Source organism: Brassica napus, chromosome C7 (genome assembly GCF_020379485.1).
Source record: "Brassica napus cultivar Da-Ae chromosome C7, Da-Ae, whole genome shotgun sequence".
Classification (NCBI taxonomy): Eukaryota; Viridiplantae; Streptophyta; class Magnoliopsida; order Brassicales; family Brassicaceae; genus Brassica; species Brassica napus.
The window spans coordinates 17,681,440-17,700,374 of NC_063450.1; the positions used below are offsets into that span (position 1 = coordinate 17,681,440).

At 38.0% G+C, this 18,935-nt stretch overlaps 1 pseudogene; it reads right to left on the reverse strand.

Moving 5' to 3' along the window:
- LOC125590458 overlaps positions 1 to 18,935 on the reverse strand; it is a 124,120-nt pseudogene that overhangs the window by 33,247 nt on the left and 71,938 nt on the right.

Sequence of the window (18,935 nt, forward strand, 5' to 3'; positions counted from 1 at the left end):
CCTATTATCAGCTTCTTCGTGGTTAAACCAGATATAGTAATGTGGAGTAAATCCTCTATTTACTATATGTTTCCAAACCGTTTTACTAGCAGCAAACTTGGTATTGTTGCATTTACGACAGAGACAAAACATTTTACCCGTTTCTAGTGTGAGAGACGACTGTCCGGCGTGGTACATGAACAACTCTGCTCCGTTGAGAAATTCTTCTGTTACTCTTCCGCTTGAATCTTTATGCGCATACATCCAACTCCAAAGCTCATAGATATTTCTAGACATTTTTTTTCTTACTCTTTCCCGTTTTTTTTTGTCTATTTTAAGAATGAGGGAGAAGATCATATTTATAGGGAAATTTTGATTTTGGGTTTACAACGAATTTACGTTTGATAATAACGTAACCACCAATGTGCAACTGCATTCCTCGTAAATTGGTCGTTAATCAGATGGTACAGCGTCGATGTTTCTTAGTCATACATTTACGACTACTTTACGACTACATGAAAGTGTAGTCGTAAATGAGAAGTTAATTTACGACCAATTTGCGACGAAAACTACTAGTAGCAAAATTACGTCTAAATTACGACGAACATTCATGTAGTCGTAACTTAGTCGTAAAGTCGAAGGTAATGTACGACTACACATTTGTAGTCGTAAATCATAGTCGTTACTCCCACGTTTTCTTGTAGTGGGACATCTTCATCGTCCATCTTAAGACGGAACGGATCAGTGTCCAGGCCGAGAGACCTCACGACCATGGGGCTCGACAATGGGTGAGACTCAGTCATATTAAATCTCTTGAGTACTTTTTCTGTATATGCCATTTGATGCACAAGGATTCCATCTCTTATGTACTCAAGCCGTAATCCCAAACAGAACTTTGTTTGTCCAAGATCTTTCATCTTGAATTCTTTCTTAAGATATTCAACTGTTTGGGAGATCTCTCCAGAGGTTCATAGGATATTCAAATCATCAACATACACTGCTATAATCACAAAGCTCTGGCCGAATTTCTTTATGAATATGCAAGGGCTGATCGGATCATTCTTATATCCTTCTTTCACTAGGTACTCACTTAGTCTATTGTACCACATTCGACCTGATTGTTTCAGTCCATAAAGTGACTTATTCAACTTTATACAATGTTGTTCTCGAGAACTCGATTTGTTTTTCAACTCTATACCCTATGGTACTTTCATATAAATCTCATTATCCAGTGGCCCATATAAGTATGCAGTTACAACATCCATTAACCGCAAGTCTAATTTCTCTCTTATGGCCAGACTTATCAGGAAACTAAAAATAGTAGCATCCACCATAGGATATTATGTCTCCTCATAATCTATTCCTGGTCTCTGTGAGAATCCTTGTGCAACAAGCTGTGCTTTATATCTAACGACTTCTCCATGTTCGTTTCTCTTTCCTCACAAAGACCCACTTATAGCCGACTGGTTTAACATCATATGGTGTCCGGACTATTGGTCCAAAGACATCTCTCTTCTTTAAAGAGTTTAACTCCACATTTATAGCTTCTTTCCATTTGATCTAATCTGATCGTTGAGTGCACTCATAAATGGACGTGGGTTCTTGATCCTCGTTTAGATCCATAAGTTCAAGTGCTACCTTGTATGCAAATATATCATCAATGTCGACATTCTTTCTGTTCCATTGTATCCCAGACAAGACATAATTTATTGAGATCTCATTATTATCAGGACTTTCAGTACCTTGAATCTTGGCGTCCCAAGAATCAGTATTAGGCACATAAGGTTTAACGGCCATGTCTACGGCCTTAGGTTCGGCCACAGCCATCTCTCGTGTTTCAGGATCAGCCGCGGCCGTGTCTAGGGTTTCGGCCTCAGATGCACCTTTCTTTGTTTTCCGAGGGTTCTTATCTTTGGAACCTATTGGTCTACCACATTTCAGACGTGTTCTAGACTCTGTAGCAATTTGATTGTGTCCCTCTTAAACATCAATACTAATTGGTGCATTAGTAGCTGGTATATATGACTTAGTCACTCTTTTCGGGTCAGCAAAGGAATCTGACAATTGATTAGTTAGCTTTTGTAAATGTATAATCTTTTTGACTTCTAAATCACATTCCTGAGTCCGAGGATCTTGCCAAGATAAGGATGTTTGATTCCATGTAATTTCTTTTACCAGCTTACTATTCTCTCCCCCTGATGTTGGATGTTCGGATTCATCAAAGTGACAATCCGCATACCTGGCCTTAAACAAATCGCCCGTAGTTGGCTCAAGGTATTTTATAATCGTGGGAGAATCATATCCAACATATATCCCCATCCTCCTTTGAGGTCTCATCTTTGTTCTCTGTGGTGGTGCAATTGGCACATAGACGGCACAACCAAATGTCTTAAGATGAGATATGTCTGGCTCATGACCCGTAAGCAATTGTAATGGGGAATATCTGTGTTCACTAGACGGTCTTATACGAATCAGTTCGGCCGCGTGCAAGACCGCGTGTCTCCAAGCTGAGATCGGAAGTCTCGACCTCATAAGCAATGGTCGAGCTATTAGCTGAATTTGTTTTATGATTGATTCGGCAAGGCCGTTCTGTGTATGTAAATGTGCCACAGGGTGTTCCACACTTACCCCCATGGACATACAGTAATCATTAAACGTTTGGGACGTGAACTCACCAGCATTATCAAGACGTATAGTCTTTAAAGGAAAGTATGGAAAGTGTGCTCTCAACCGAATGATCTGAGCCAACAATCTCGCAAATGCCAAGTTACGAGTTGACAGGAGACAGACGTGCGACCATCTCGTGGATGCATCAATCAAGACCATGTAATACCTAAACGTCCCACAAGGTGGGTGTATTGGTCCACAGATGTCTCCTTGTATTCTTTCCAGAAAGTTTATTGTTTCCTTAGTCACTTTGCCTAGTGATGGCCTAACAATGAGTTTCCTTTGTGAACATGCCACACATGTTAGATTCTTAGGGACAACTCGTTTTTCTTTCAAAGGATGGTCGTTTGTATTCAAAATCAACTTTCGCATCATGGTCGAACCGGGATGACCAAGCCGGTCGTGCCAGAGAGTAAAATTCTCGGTGGCCACACGGTTTATATGGCATTGGCCTCAATCATTCTGACCTTAGCATAGTAAAGTCCAGTAGAGAGCGCATGTATAGTTTCTAGGACTTTGTTATGGCCTTGGCCGATCTCAATGATCTGAAGGAACTCTTTGTTTCCTTTGCCCTTAGTCTCAATATGAAAACCATTCATTAGAATGTCTTTAAAGCTCTATAGGCTTCTCTTAGAGCTGGGTGAATACAATGCATCAGATATCTCTAGATGCGTACCCTTGGGCAACAGGATGTTAGCCTGGCCGTAGCCCTCTATGAGACTGGCTATACCCGTAATAGTATTGATATTGGCGTTTTTTATTGTTAGGTTTAGGAAATATCTTTTGTCTCTTAAGATTGTGTGGCTTGACCCACTGTCCACAACGAGTACATCCATATCATCTTTCATTCTTCAAGAACAAGATAGAATGATACTTTAGAGACTTTTAAATCAAAAACTTTCATTCATTAAGTTATAAAATAAGTTCAAAGAAATCAAAACATAGAAAACACAAAGCAAAAAACAAAAAAACATAGATGGCCGAAATCAACATTGATCTTTTAAGCAATCAGACGTTTCATACTCCATGAGATTGTCTTGTTCATGATTGAAATCATCTTCACCATCTTGATAAGTCATATGAGCTTCAGGATTCTTCCCTTTCAAACCCTCTTGGTAGAGGTCAACGAGATGTTTGGGAGTCCTACATGTCTTAGCCCAATGATTACCCATACCACATCTATGGCACACAGATTTGGTCGAGTTTTGTGGCTTGAAAGATGTACCACGGCCTCGGCCATGACCACGGCCTCCATAAGAGTTTCCTTGGCCACAGCCATATGAGTTGCCTCGGCCTCGACCAAACGAGTTTCGGCCTCGACCAAACGAGTTTCGGCCTCGACCACCACGTCCATGCCATTTTCCACGACCACGGCCGTGTTGACTATCACTCTGGACATGGTTCGACTCTTTCTTATCCTCTACGGTCGCTTGTGCCTCAGGTAATGGGGTTGCTCCAGGAGGTCTCAATTCACTGTTCCTCATCAACAGCTCATTGTTTTGCTCACCTAGCAATAAACAAGAGATCAGATTTTCATAAGTCTCGAAGCCCTTCTCACGGTACTGTTGTTGTAACAACACATTGCTTGTGTGGAAGGTGGACAAGGTTTTCTCAAGCATATCCTTATCCGTTATATCCTCACCATACAGTTTCAACTTTGAAACTATCTTAAACAGGGCCGAGTTATACTCGTCCACGGACTTGAAGTCATAGATTCTGAGATTTCTCCAATCATATATATCCTTTGGTAATAACACCGTTCTCTGGTGATCATATCTCGTTTTCAACTCTATCCAAAGGTCTAGAAGATTCTCAATAGTCAAGTACTGATCTTTGAGACTCTCAATAAGATGATGACGTATAATTAATATCGCTCAGTTTGTAGTTTTTAAGGTAAATTTTGGTTTTTGAATTTCCACAATCTATTTTTTAACCAATTATGATTTTGGCAAAGTAACTTTCCTATTTTTTAGAGAAACTAGTTTTGATTCATTTTACCCTTTTCTACTTGGAAACAAAAAAATCTCTTTATTTTTTGTTTCTCACGAGCAAAAACCAAAAAAATATTTTTTTTTTATTTTTTAAAAATATTATTAATTTTAGATAAATAATGTAGTATATAAGACATACACTTATCATTCTACAAAGCCAACAAAACAAACGTAACACAACATCGCTTTTCTAAGCAATTGGAGTTATATCTTCACTACTTATTGAAAAAATTAAAGTTTAATTAAGATAAGTTAATTCATTAATGTTTTAATCAATATTTTTTTGTACCATAAATTTTATAGAAATTAATTTAAAGTTTAGATCATTAATTAAAGTTGTTAACTAAAGCATAATATTTTGTCACACTTTAATTACTTCTGTGTTTTAAAATATTTTCTATTAATTTTAATGTAAAATATTTTAATAAAGTTTATTTTTTGCCATTTAAAAAAATATAATTAAATTTTAGTTTATTGATAAAATAGAACTATTATTATGTACTATACCATATGTGCAGACTTATATTTGCCACAATTTTGCATCATTCTCATCTTTTTCTTTAATAAATATATTAAAAGTGAATATTTAGGGTTTAAGATTTAGGGTTTAAGATTTAGGGTTTAGTGTTTTGTTAAGGGCGCTAAAAATATTTTTTAATATTTTTTTGCAACTAGTACTATTTTTTATTTATTTCTATTTTTGTTTTTTAAAAATCATGATATAAATTGATAGTATTTTATCTTTTTTAAAAAATATACTGAATATAAAATAGCTAATTCCTATTGGTTTGTGAACGTACAGTTTATCCTAGGGAGTGAACTCAAAAATAACTATTTTCCCAATGGATTGACATCTAATAAATTATTCTTATCTTTTTTTTCAGAGTTGTTGTTAATGTGTCTCACGGATATAAATACAAAACAGATGTAGGAGGGGAGTAAGAAGAACAAAATAACAGTATTTGTGATTTTATGGACCAATAATAAATTATTTTTCGTTGTCAAAAAAAAAAAATTTATTCTTCTACACCAACCATTTTAAACCTTCGGCCATAAATGTTGGTACATACGACATTAACTGAATAAAAAAATTTAAGGGTCGAAACTTGCTCTTTAATCCATACGCTTACATATTTGATTATAAAGTTCCTACAATAATTCATATCATATAAAATAGCAAATATGTGATCAAAAATTCAGAATAAATGCCATATATAACTGACATATCTTTGAAGTGATGAGCAAGAATACATGTTAACCAAGATAAAAGTACATAACTGATATATTTGTACTTAATGAGATTTGCATTCACGGGAGTATATAAACAGTTTAATTTTTATGGTAGCAAATCTTATATTGTATAGCTTATTAGGAATAACCAAAATTTGAATACAATAGGTATTCCCTTCTGTTGCCTAACAATTTCTCTTAGATCAAGCGTGGGTAGCTACTCCTAATTGCTAGATTAAAGCGTATAGAACGTTGTACTTGGGTTGACATTGAATGTAGTATAAACGATGATTAATACTTGCGTTAACATTGAAATCTGCTTTAGAAGTTATATCAAGCCTTTTCCCACACTGATGTAGAGTACCTTCTCCGTTGGAGATCAGACCATCGCCCTGTTCTTGTTAGAATTAAATCCAAGGAGTCGACGGGTCGGAGAAGCTTTAAGTTCGATAAGAAATGGTTGGGAAATGATCACTACAAGAAAACAGCGACATACTGAGGGAAAAAATCGTCGGTATGTCGTCGAAATAACGTTATTCCGACGACATACCGACGAAACATTTCCTCGGAAATAACTCCTCGGAAATAACTCCTCAGAAATTCAATTTTCCTCGGAAATCCCTCAGAATTTTCCGACGGAATTCCGAGGAAACTCCGAGGACCACCAGTTCGTCGGAAAGCTCCTCGGAATATACAGAGGGAGAACGTCCTCGGAATTTACCTCGGAAGTTCCGACGAAATGTTCCTCGGAATTTTCATCGGGAAATTCCGAGGAACAAGTCCCTCGGTATATTCCGAGGAATGAATCCCTCGGTATATTCCGAGGAACATGTCCCTCGGTATATTCCGAGGGTTCATTTCCTCAGAATTTGAACCCTCGGAAAATTCCGAGGAACTAGTCCCTCGGTATATTCTGAGGGTTCATTTCCTCGGAATTTAAAAAAAATTAATTTTTTTTAAAAGAATAAAATTTTTGAAATTTAAATTCAAAAATATAAAATTAAAATTAAAATTGAAATCATATTAGTTAATATTCAAAGTTGTACAAATAAAAATAAAACATTTAGAGTTTTAGAAAAAAAAAAAACTACGGGTCTGGCACGTCCGGGAACACCTCATTAGGGTACATCCTCTGCATCATCTCCATCATTTGCTGGTTCAACCTCCTCTGTGCCTCATAGCCCGCCTGTTGAGCCGCCATCTGGGTCTCCAACAAAGATATGCGATCATCCTTGTCCTTCAACTGAGCCGTAAGTACTTCTGGATCAACAAAGGGCGGTGGTGCAGAAGAAGGAGGAACCGACCGGGTGCGACGACCCAAACCGACCAAACGTCCCTTCTTCTTTGGAACCGACTGAAATAGAAAATAGCCAAATTTAAATCAAGAAATTAATGAATTGAACTTAAAAAAAAAAACTTACGGATTCAACGATTTCGTTGATTCGAAACCGGGACAAGTTGGTCGAAGCCGTCTAAGCGTCATCCTCGGTTTGAAGCTGAGACACTTCGTCCTGCACCTGAGTTTGGACCAAGGTGACCACTTCCCTCACAAGACCGTCATCTATCTGGCCGGTCTTCTTGTTGGTATACGCCCTCTTCATTAGGGCGAGATCATCAACCGGCTCGCCATCATTTTCTTCCGCCTTGAAAAAAACATAAATTAAAGAAACATTAGAAATTAGAAGAATTGCACAAAAAAATAAAATTTCAAAACTTAAATAATTGAAGAAAAAACGACTGAACTTACCATGCGATCTCCCAGAGAGGCAATAGATTGAGCACCCAAGTTATGGTTGAAGACGCCCTTCCCTTTACGGTCGCTCCTGCGGTTGGTGGAGTTGGTGGAAGAAGTTTCTTTCGTCTCTTCCTTATCCCAATGCGCACACAACTCCGTCCAGACCGTGTTGTTTATCGACTTTGGGACCTTTTAATAAAAAAAAAAGAAAATAGTTAAATAATTAAAAATCGTTTAATAGATTAAAAACAAACCTTGTTGATTTCCCACTTCTTCTTCCACTCGTGGATCTGCTTCCCATAGTTGTCCATAACTTTATGGACGAAGTGGTGATAGATAAAGAGCGTCTCATCGGAATTCCAGTTGAATTCTTGCTGAAAAAAAAAACACAATTAGTAGAAAATTTATATTAAAGATTAAAAATATAAGTAAAAAATTAGAATACTTACCGCAAACTGACGAAACCACAGATGCTGCTTGTCGGTAGGGAAGTCAGTGAAAGTTGGATGTCCCTTGTCGAGGGCCGAGTACATCATACGGTTGATCCATGCGCTGATCCCGTTCCCGGATCGGTTGAACCTAATAAAAACAATAAACGGTTAATAATGAATCAAATTTTAATGAAAAAAAAATGTTTAATTACCATGTTTGACCCCGTCCATCTGGATACGGGGTGAGATAGGAAAGATGGTCACGACCGGGCTGTCGAACCAACTCCGCAACACTCATCACTTCCAGAGGACCCGGAGGAGCAGGAGCGGGAGCAGCAGCGGGAGCGAGAGGAGCAGCAGCGGGAGCGAGAGGAGCAGCAGCGGGAGCGAGAGGAGCAGGAGCGGGTGCAGCAGAGGGAGATGTATGGTAGGAGCTGTGGGTCGAAGGGGAATCCTGAAAATGGCTGGAATCCCGAGACTGGCTCCCCGTACCACCAAGACCACAACGCTGTCGAGGCCAGGTCTGATCATCATGAGACCTGTAAATTACAAAAAAAATATTTAATAAATATAGAAATATAGAAATTAATTTTTTTTAAAAAAAAAATCCCAAATAATAGTTTTTAATCACAAAAAAAGTTTTATAGATATTAAAAATAGTTTTAATAAATAAAAAATAGTTTAATAATTACAAAAATAGTTTTAATAAATAAAAAATAGTTTAATAATTACAAAAAATAGTTTTAATAATATTAAAAATGTTTAATAAATATAGAAATTTATATTACATATATATACATAAAAATGTTTTGTAAAATCCAAAAAATCAAATTTATATACAAAAAACGTTTTGTAAAATCCAAAAAATCGAATTTATATACAAAAATCGTTTTGTAAAATACAAAAATCGAATTTATATACAAAAATCGATTTTATAAATACAAAAAAAATAAAACAAATTATAAAAAAATTCTAAATCAATTCAACAAAACAAATTATTCAACCAAATCACAATTCTAAACCAATTATACAACCAAATCACAATCCTAACCAATCACCCTAACAAAAATCTATCAAATCTACACAAAAACCTAACAAATAGAACCTAAGAGAGTGGGATAGGGTCCTTACATGATTTGTGTAAGAGAAGGGGGAGATCGCCGGAGATATCGTCGGAGAGAAGGGGGAAATCGCCGGAGAGGAGAGAGGAGCCGCGCAGAGGAAGAAGAGAGAAATGGGGAAAAAGAAGCGGCTCGTGGTTACAAAACCTAGGGTCCGACGGATAGTATCCGTCGGAATTTCAATTTCAATTTTCGCGAAATATTTGCCCGGTTAAATGAAAATATTCCGAGGAAATTCCGACGGATACTTAAATATCCCTCGGAATTCCGTCGGAATATTCCGAGGAAATACCGAGGAACTAGTGTTTGGGGTTTCAAAACATCAATTTTTTTTTTTGCCGTATTTCATTTCTTATACAATTGTAATGCATACCATTGAGGATTCTTTGTATAGATGATCATAAACCATGAAATAACAAATTTCAAAACGAATTGAAAGGATTCCCTTTACTGTTCATTAAAGTGTATAAGTGTTTCTCTTATGTTGTGGGGATTTCGTTCATACAATCGGAAAAGTGTTTATTATAGGGTAAGAAACAAATATTTGACTTCATAATCAGTCTAAGACACTTAATAAGGGTTATATAAGTGTTATTCAAACCGAAAAACGTTGTTTTCGGTTTAAAAACCTATTTCCTCGGAATTTCCTCAGAATTTCCTCGGAATATTCCGAGGGAATTCTGAGGAAACCCTTATCTTCCTCGGAATTCCGTCGGAATATTCCGAGGAAATACCGAGGAACTAGTGTTTGGGGTTTCAAAACATCAATTTTTTTTGCCGTATTTCATTTCTTATACAATTGTAATGCATACCATTAAGGATTCTTTGTATAGATGATCATAAACCAAGGAATAACAAATTTCAAAACGAATTGAAAGTATTCCCTTTACCGTTCATTAAAGTGTATAAGTGTTTCTCTTATGTTGTGGGGATTTCGTTCATACAATCGGAAAAGTGTTTATTATAGGGTAAGGAACAAATTTTTGACTTCATAATCAGTCTAAGACACTAAATAAGGGTTATATAAGTGTTATTCAAACCGCAAAACGTTGTTTTTGGTTTAAAAACCCTATTTCCTCGGAATTTCCTCGGAATATTCCGAGGGAATTCCGAGGAAACCCTTATCTTCCTCGGAATTCCGTCGGAATATTCCGAGGAAATACCGAGGAACTAGTGTTTGGGGTTTCTAAACATCAATTTTTTTTGCCGTATTTCATTTCTTATACAATTGTAATGCATACCATTGAGGATTCTTTGTATAGATGATCATAAACCATGGAATAACAAATTTCAAAACGAATTGAAAGTATTTTCTTTACCGTTCATTAAAGTGTATAAGTGTTTCTCTTATGTTGTGGGGATTTCGTTCATACAATCGGAAAAGTGTTTATTATAGGGTAAGGAACAAATTTTTGACTTCATAATCAGTCTACGACACTTAATAAGGGTTATATAAGTGTTATTCAAACCGCAAAACGTTATTTTCAGTTTTAAAACCCTATTTCCTCGGAATTTCGTCGGAATATCTATTAAAAAAAAAAAAAAGTCGATGCTAGTGTGTTTTCGAGTCATCATCACCAGATGAATCTGAATCTGGATCTTGGTGAAACTCTCCAATCACTGGTTCATCCTCTACGTGAACGACGGCTTCCTCTCCGAAGTCGGTTAAATCGACTACAAGGCCAACTCCAGCTAAATCTTCTGCTGCACTTAAGTTGTCGGATGTGCTTGGTTGTAGTGGGTCTTCCAGCTCAGAACTTCCCTGAACTCGGCCTCTCGGGTTGAGTCTTGTAACAGTAACCCATGGATCATCTCTGTTCCTTACCCGGGGGTACTTGATATAACAAACCTGTAACATTTAAAAAATTATTAGTAAAATTATAAATTAATACACATGATGATGAATCATTCTAAATAATTAACATTTAATTACCTGATCGGCCTGAGAAGCAAGAATGAAAGGATCATAATATTGCAGCTTTCGCCTCAAATTTACTGATGTAACACCAAATGAATCTGTTCTCACACCTCAATCTAGAGTGTTGTCATGCCAATCACAATAGAAAACAGTACAGCGCAATCCAACCATGCCCAAATACTTGATTTCCAAAATCTAACGTATGTTTCCGTAGTATACATCATCTCCTGATGCAGAACAAACGCCAGCATCATAAGTTGTACTCGAACGTCTCCTCTTCTGAGTTATGAATGCATATCCTCGAGTACAAAATCTCGGATATGACTTCACAACAAATTTTGGTCCAACGACCATCTCGCGTATATGGGAAAAGGAGCCCTACCATTCTCATCGACATGAAGTTCTGAACGAGCACATATATCGACTAAATCCAGTCTTGACTTCAAATTATCCTTTGTTTTACCTTGAACATTAAGGATCGTGTTCATGAGATTGTCAAAAAAATTCTTCTCAATATGCATGACATCTAAATTATGCCTTAGCAGATGATCCTCCCAGTATGGCAGATCCCAGAAAATACTTTTTTTTTTGTGCCAGTTATGTAGGTCTCCAACAGCATCTACCGGAAAACGCTCATGTCCACCGACGTCTGGCGTCCTTTCTGCACCAAAATCTCTTAGTTGTGTCTTCAAATCTTTCCCACAAATTTCCGGAGGTGGACTGTCAAACACCCTCTTGTTCTTCATAAACAAATTCCTACTCCTACGATATGGATGATCAGGTGGTAGGAATCTCCTGTGACAGTCAAACCAACACGTTTTCCTTCCGTGTTTTAGTTGGAAAGCATCAGTGTTATCTTGACAATATGGACATGATAGCCTTCCATGCGTTGTCCATCCAGATAACATACCATATGCTGGAAAATCACTTATTGTCCACATTAGTACTGCCCGCATTTGAAAGTTTTCTTTACACGAAATATTGTATGTTTCAGCACCTTGAGCCCATAGTTGTTGCAACTCATATATTAGTGGCTGAAGAAACACATCAAGTGATCTCTTAGGATGCTCTTGTCCGGGAACGAGAATCGAGAGAAACAAAAACTCTCGTCGCAAGCACAAGTTTGGGGGTAGGTTGTATGGTGTAAGAATGACGGGCCATAGAGAATACTGTCTTCCACTCTTGCCAAACGGGCTGAAACCATCAGTACATAATCCAAGGTAGACATTTCTTCTCTCATACGCAAAGTCGGGATACTTTGATTGGAAATGCTTTCACGCTTTTGCATCTGAAGGATGTCTGATCTCACCATCTGTTGAGTGCTCTGCATGCCATCTCATTGGTTGCGCTGTGCGTTCAGACATATACAACCTCTGCAACTTTTCCGTCAAAGGCAAATACCACATCCTTTTATATGGCACTGGAACTCTTCCACTCGTATCTTTATAACGAAGCTTTCCACAAAATTTGCATGTAACCCGCTGTTCATCCGCACTCCAATAAATCATGCAGTTGTCGCTGCATACATCTATTACCTGATACGATAAACCAAGACCAGCTACGAGTTTCTGAACCTCGTAGTATGAACCAGGAGCTACATTATCCTCGGGTAGAATACCTTTTACAAAATCAGCAATCGCATCCACACAGTCTTCAGCCAAATTATAATCTGTTTTAATGCCCATCAATCTTGTAGCAGATGATAAAGCTGAATGACCATCTCTGCAACCTCCGTACAATGGTTGCTTTCCAGCATCCAACATATCATAAAATCTCCTAGCTTGTGCATTGGGTAAATCTTCCCCTCTAAAATGATCATTTACCATCTGCTCAGTACCTACACCATAATCTACATCCGTTCTAATTGGTTCTTCTAATCTAACCGCTGGTTGAGGTTCGCTAGTACTACCATGTTCACAATCAGTTTCCCCATGATGATACCAAATTTTGTAACTTCGTGTAAACCCACTCAAATATAGATGAGTCCAAACATCCCACTCTTTAATAGCCTTTCTATTTTTACAATTAGAGCAAGGACATCTTAACATACATGTTTTTGCTTCCGGTTGTCGGTGAACTAACCCCATGAATTCGGTAATACCTCGTTGGTATTCTTCCGTAAGCAATCTCGTGTTCGGATCCAAATGAGGTCGATCGATCCAAGAACGAAAATAATTTGAAGAATACATGTTTTTTATGAATCAAATTCGTGTGTAAAGAGAGTAAGAGGGAGGATGAAGATATGGAGTGAATGAAGAGGAAGAGGGGTGCTTGTATTTATAGTTGAAATCCTGCCGACAGACCGAAGAAATTCGGACGGAATTCCGACGGAAACGGCTAGTTCGTTGGAATTTCCTCGGAATTTTTAAAATCCTCCAACGGCTCTCTAACGGCTATAATATATCCTCGGAATTCATCGGTTTTTTCCGAGGAATACGTTTTTCCTCGGTTTTCCATAAGAATATTCTGACGGATTAGTATTTCCTCGGAATTCCGTCGGTATATTCTGAGGAAACCAAATTTTGTGTTTCCTCGGAATTTCCTCGGAAATTCCTCGGGATATTCCGAGGATTTCATTTTACGTCGGAATGTCCGTCAGAATACCGATGTTTTCTTGTAGTGGATGGCTTCTCTTCAACTGTGAAACAAGGATGGAGTCTAAACGAACCTTTGGAACCGACATACCTACATAACAAGATCTGTCGCTGTAGAAAAGCCATAGCAAGATGGAAGAATAGAAACCCGTCAAATAACCTAAAGATGATCGAAAATCTGAAGATCGAGCTAGACAGAGCCCAAAATGATGACACTATGCCAACATAAGAGGAATTGGAGTTGAAATGGAAGTTATGCGAAGCTTACCGGGAAGAAGAATTCTTCTGGAAACAAAAAAAAGTCGTACCATTTGGCTCAGGGAGGGAGATAGAAACACCAAGTATTTCCATGCCAAGACGAAGCAACACAGAGCTCGTAACCGTATAATAAAGCTTTTGGATTCGCTTGGCAATTGGGTGGAGACGGAAGATGGAATCGAAAAGGTAGCCACATATTACTTCGCAGACCTGTTCACGGCCTCAGCACCGGGTGATCTTGAGGAAGCCTTTCGGTTTATTACTGATATCACTCAAATTACCCTAAGGAGTAAATTTACTCTCTCAAATAAGAGGTTCAATTGTAGTACTTAGGGATCGAATCCACAAGGAGCTAGGGAACCTAATAAATCTAATTGGATTTGTTAAGTAAGGTGGTTTAATGATTTAAATGTAAAGTTGCAGTTGTTTGAGCAAGTAATTGCTCGATTGATTGGTTGAGGTTTTGGTGCTTAAAAGGAAATAGCTAGACTTAGGGTTTTTATTCAAGAAATTCGAAATTATAATCCTATAGATGCCTAACAAGTTGCATGCATGATATTGTAGAGCTCAACACTTATAAACGAACCATTAGGCTCTCGCTTTCTAGTTTGATCTATTAACCAGTGTCGATCGATAATTCTATATGAATATCGATCGATTCACTATTCGAAACGTCAACCGATTATTCTATTTGAATATCGATCGACGCTATTGGTCAAGCGTTAATGCGCGGGTTGAATGTGCTCACTAAGCTCACTAGATCAGCTCTCGCCTTACTATTGCAAGAAACTTAGCTCAATTATAATGGTTTCAGGATGTGATTAAAGCTATCACTTATATCCAACAATCCTAGGGCAAGTTCTAGGTAGCTAATCTAGAATTAGGCATTAATGAAAATCCTAATGATTAACATCACAACTTAACAATCTATAGTTGGGGCTAATCCCTCCTAACCTATTTAAACCCTAAAATCTAACATGAGAACTACTCAGACATTGCTAAGCAATTCATAACAGTAATAAGGTATGAAAACTTCATTAGAATAGTAAATAGATATTAATGGAGTTCTAATCACAAATATAACTTTGGATCTTCTCTCCAATCTATCAAAATCCTAGAAAACTTTTGCTGTGAAAATAGTAAAACAAGAAAGCACACTTTGCCAAGCACACTTTGCCTCTAACATGTTGGCAAAGCTTATATAATTAGGTTAAAACTCGTTAGGGGTAATCTTGTAAATTGGTGAAAACTTGGGCTTCAAGTCGGCTGTGACCAAACGGACTTTCTGCGCGCTTCGCTGTCGATCAATGTCAATATAGGAACATCGATCGATTATTCCTCTTCAATATCGACCGATGGTCGAGCTCGATGGTCATCTCGGGTGCTTGCTCCAAATATCTCCAAAATGCTCCAAAATCAACACTTATCTCCAAATCACTTCTGATCCTATAAATATACTAAATAGACTCTATAATATAATAATTAATAGTTAAAACACTTATAAACCATGAGTAAAAGTGGGTCAAATCCATGATCTATCAACTACCCCACACATACCCTTTGTCTTGTCTTCATGCAAAACAAACATGCAGTCTCTCTAAAAAGAAGTTTGAAAACAACATGTATTCACATGATTTAAAAATTAGAATCATCACCTCTGCAATATTGCAATCCACATCCAAAACGTCCTAATCACAAAAGCACATTATACCATATCCTACCTTAGCAACCAAATTCATCTAGCCAACAACTTAGTAAATCTTGTTTGACATTCTCCTCTACCAACCTCATTTTTTAGCATAAATAAAAGTGATGGCTTTACCTTGGGGGTATCGATCACATGATGCAAGGACTTTCAAACAAGTATCTGGACCTGCAGGTAAACATTTGTTCTTATCCTCTCTCTCTACTAATTTTCTCTCTCAGTCAAAGTCTGCTTATATTTGCAAGATCATTGACCAAGATTGGACAGGCTTCCATAAATCAAGCCTTAATGGTGGTTTCCACCAAGTCTTGTTCACTTCGTTTTGACTTATATCCTAAGATTATTTGTGAAGCAAGCCTTAATGGTTGTAGCCACCAAGCTCTGTTCTAATCCTTAACCTATAGAATTCTTATGAAGCAATTATTAATGGTTGTAGCCACATCCAGTTCGAATCCCTTCCTAATAAATCTCTAATAGATATATATATATATTTTAATATCTATCTATATTTCAAAAATAGAGAGAGAGAGGGTGATAAATCTATCTACACAAGGCTTTACCTTCCAGACTTGTTTGAAGAATCTGATCCCATGTATACAAAGCCGCAAGACAAATAATTGTGGCAAGTTTAGTGTTGGAGGTCAGCTTTGGTTCCTTCAAACAATCTCAGCAAGTATGAATAGTTGACAGGTTGATCAACTTTAGTATCTTTAGTACTATCTTCAAGCAGTAAGTCTAAAATGGTGCTAAAGAGTGGTTAGATAACAAGCAAAAATCTAATAAATTCATTATCCACTTCTTGCTCAATAAAATCTTTTTTTTTTTGAAAACATTTCAATAAGACTCATAAATAAACTACTATCAATAAACCTCCCCTCAGACTTAAACTACAATGTCACTAGTGTAAATTCAGTCGGAGTTATGGTGATAAGGACTCAATGTAACAAGTTAGAACAATATACCAGACCAGAATAGATGTCAACCGATGTTAGGATGTTGATATCGGACCCGGCAAGTGAAGCTATATCGATATGTCGGCAGTGTCTCGTCGGTCGATACTCACGGCAATCGTCTACTCGGATCTATTTTTTTTTTTATGTTTATGACCTGCAATAAGTAAAAACCAATTTCAATACTAGATAAATAAAAACCAATATCAATATTACCTAATAGTGGGTTGCCTCCCACTCAGCGCTTTGTTATAGTCAAGTAGCTTAACTTTGGAGGTGATTTGGCTAGTAGTGTTGAAAAATCGAACTTGTTGGAAAACAAGTGTCTATCTATTCTCTGCGCTTGTTGAACCATGTACCAGTGAAGTCTCGCATTGCTTCATCCCCTATGCGCCATTTTTCCATCATTGTTGCAGTTGTGTTTTCCATCTTCTACAATCTATCTCCAAGACTCTCAAGGTTGAACTGATGTCTTCTGGGTGTAGTGTAAGTGTCAGCTGAGATCTCCTCTCCATGGTAATGTGTGTCAGACATATCTGATGTCACCTTTGGTACTAGCCGTCCTCGGTTTGTAGCATCGTCGACCGATGTCTGTCTACAAATGTCGGTCGATTTGTTATTGCGTCTTTCGATCGATGCGGATGCTTCTCCACTATTTCCCCTTGTATAGCTTCAATCTTTGAAGTCAAAGCACTAATGCTAAGATTCATTGGGAAATAGTGTCATCACATCTCCTATCAAGCCTCTCTTCCGTAGTTTCCAGAGCTCTGTAGATCCCTTCTACCAACTGATCTATCTCTTCCTTGGTGTGAAGATCTTGCTGAGACTTCATCGTATGTGAGTATGGTGGATTTTCGTTGACCAATGCTGGTAAGAGGTGGTCGATCGATTTTGGTAAGTGAATATCGATCGATGCTTGTTGACTTATGTTGATCGATGTAGGGTGAGAAACGTCGGTCGCACGCTAAATTCTGGCTGTGTATTGCTTCATCTCTTCCATGCATGTAGTCAACCAACCGATTCTATCATTCAGTGGATGGTAGACACCATCATGCTTCATATGGAAATCACCTTCATACTTCTCTTGGGCTCCACATACTCCATAGAACATCTCATTAATCTCGTCCTTGGTGTAGATCTCTGGTACCAGCTTGGTTTGTGTGAATGAGCTAGCATGTTCTAGAAGACATATGTAGCTGTGCTCATCTCTCGAAGCTCTTTCCATTAGCTTTATGATCTCCTCCTTAGACACATTAATGATGTGTCCATCCACATCTCTTCCATATCCCTGATCATCTCTGTAGACTTCATACTCATCTTTCTCTTCCCAGTAGAATTTTTTGGTTCCAAAAAGGTCAAAAGCTCTTCTGCCGAATTTTGAATGTTTGTCGATCGACGGTGGGATGTTAACATCGAACGTTTCTACTTTGCTCTGTCGATCGAATCATATATCTCTATGTCGATCGCCGCTCGTCTGTCTGTTTCACTGATTCGGCTGGAGCTAGTTCCTTTTCCATAGGCTTCTGCAAGAAGTGAATTTGTTTCCACTTGTGCCTGAATTTCTGGTCTTAGAGGGCAAAATTTGTAGACTAGAATTCCTTTATTTTTGTACTCTTGATCATACAAATCATTGCGAGTCTCAGGTGGTGCATCGTTTACTGCCATGAAGGGATTATAGTAGTCGTTCTCCCAATCTTCTGGACTACTGTCGACCGATTATTTCTTTGGTGTGTCGCTCGATTTCTGTTGGGCACTGTCGATCGATGTTGCAGTGTGAGTTTCGCTCGACGCCGAGTATTCTGTCTCGTACTCCGCTCCACAGTGGCAAGCTGCAATGATTCCTGGATCATTAATTCTTCTGGAGGACGTTTGTGGCTTCTTGACTGGAATAGGGTTGTAATAGGTATGAGGGTGTATGAGCGTCAAGCACAACTGATTGGATTGCAGGTTACACACTGCTCCTACTGTTAACAAGAAAGCTCTCCCAAGTAATAGAGACGAGTTCCAGTTTAGCTTGATATCCAAGACATGGAAGTCAACTGGAATTAGGGCATTACAAATCTGCACCTCTATGTCTCACACAATCCCTCCTGAGTTTTTCTGAGAACAATCCACAAAAGTGAAAAATTCCTTGGAGGACTCCACCTGCAGACCCAGATGGTCTGCCATAACCCTAGGTACGATGCTGACTGATGCTCATGTGTCGCACAAGGCATGTGGGAACTCAATGCCCTTCGCCGTACATGGTATTGAAATTGCCCAGGATCACTCTTCTTCTTAAGTGTAATCCTCTTCCTCATCTTTTCTCTAGCTTCACAAAACATTCTCTTGATGTCTTCCTCAATCTCCCTTTTTT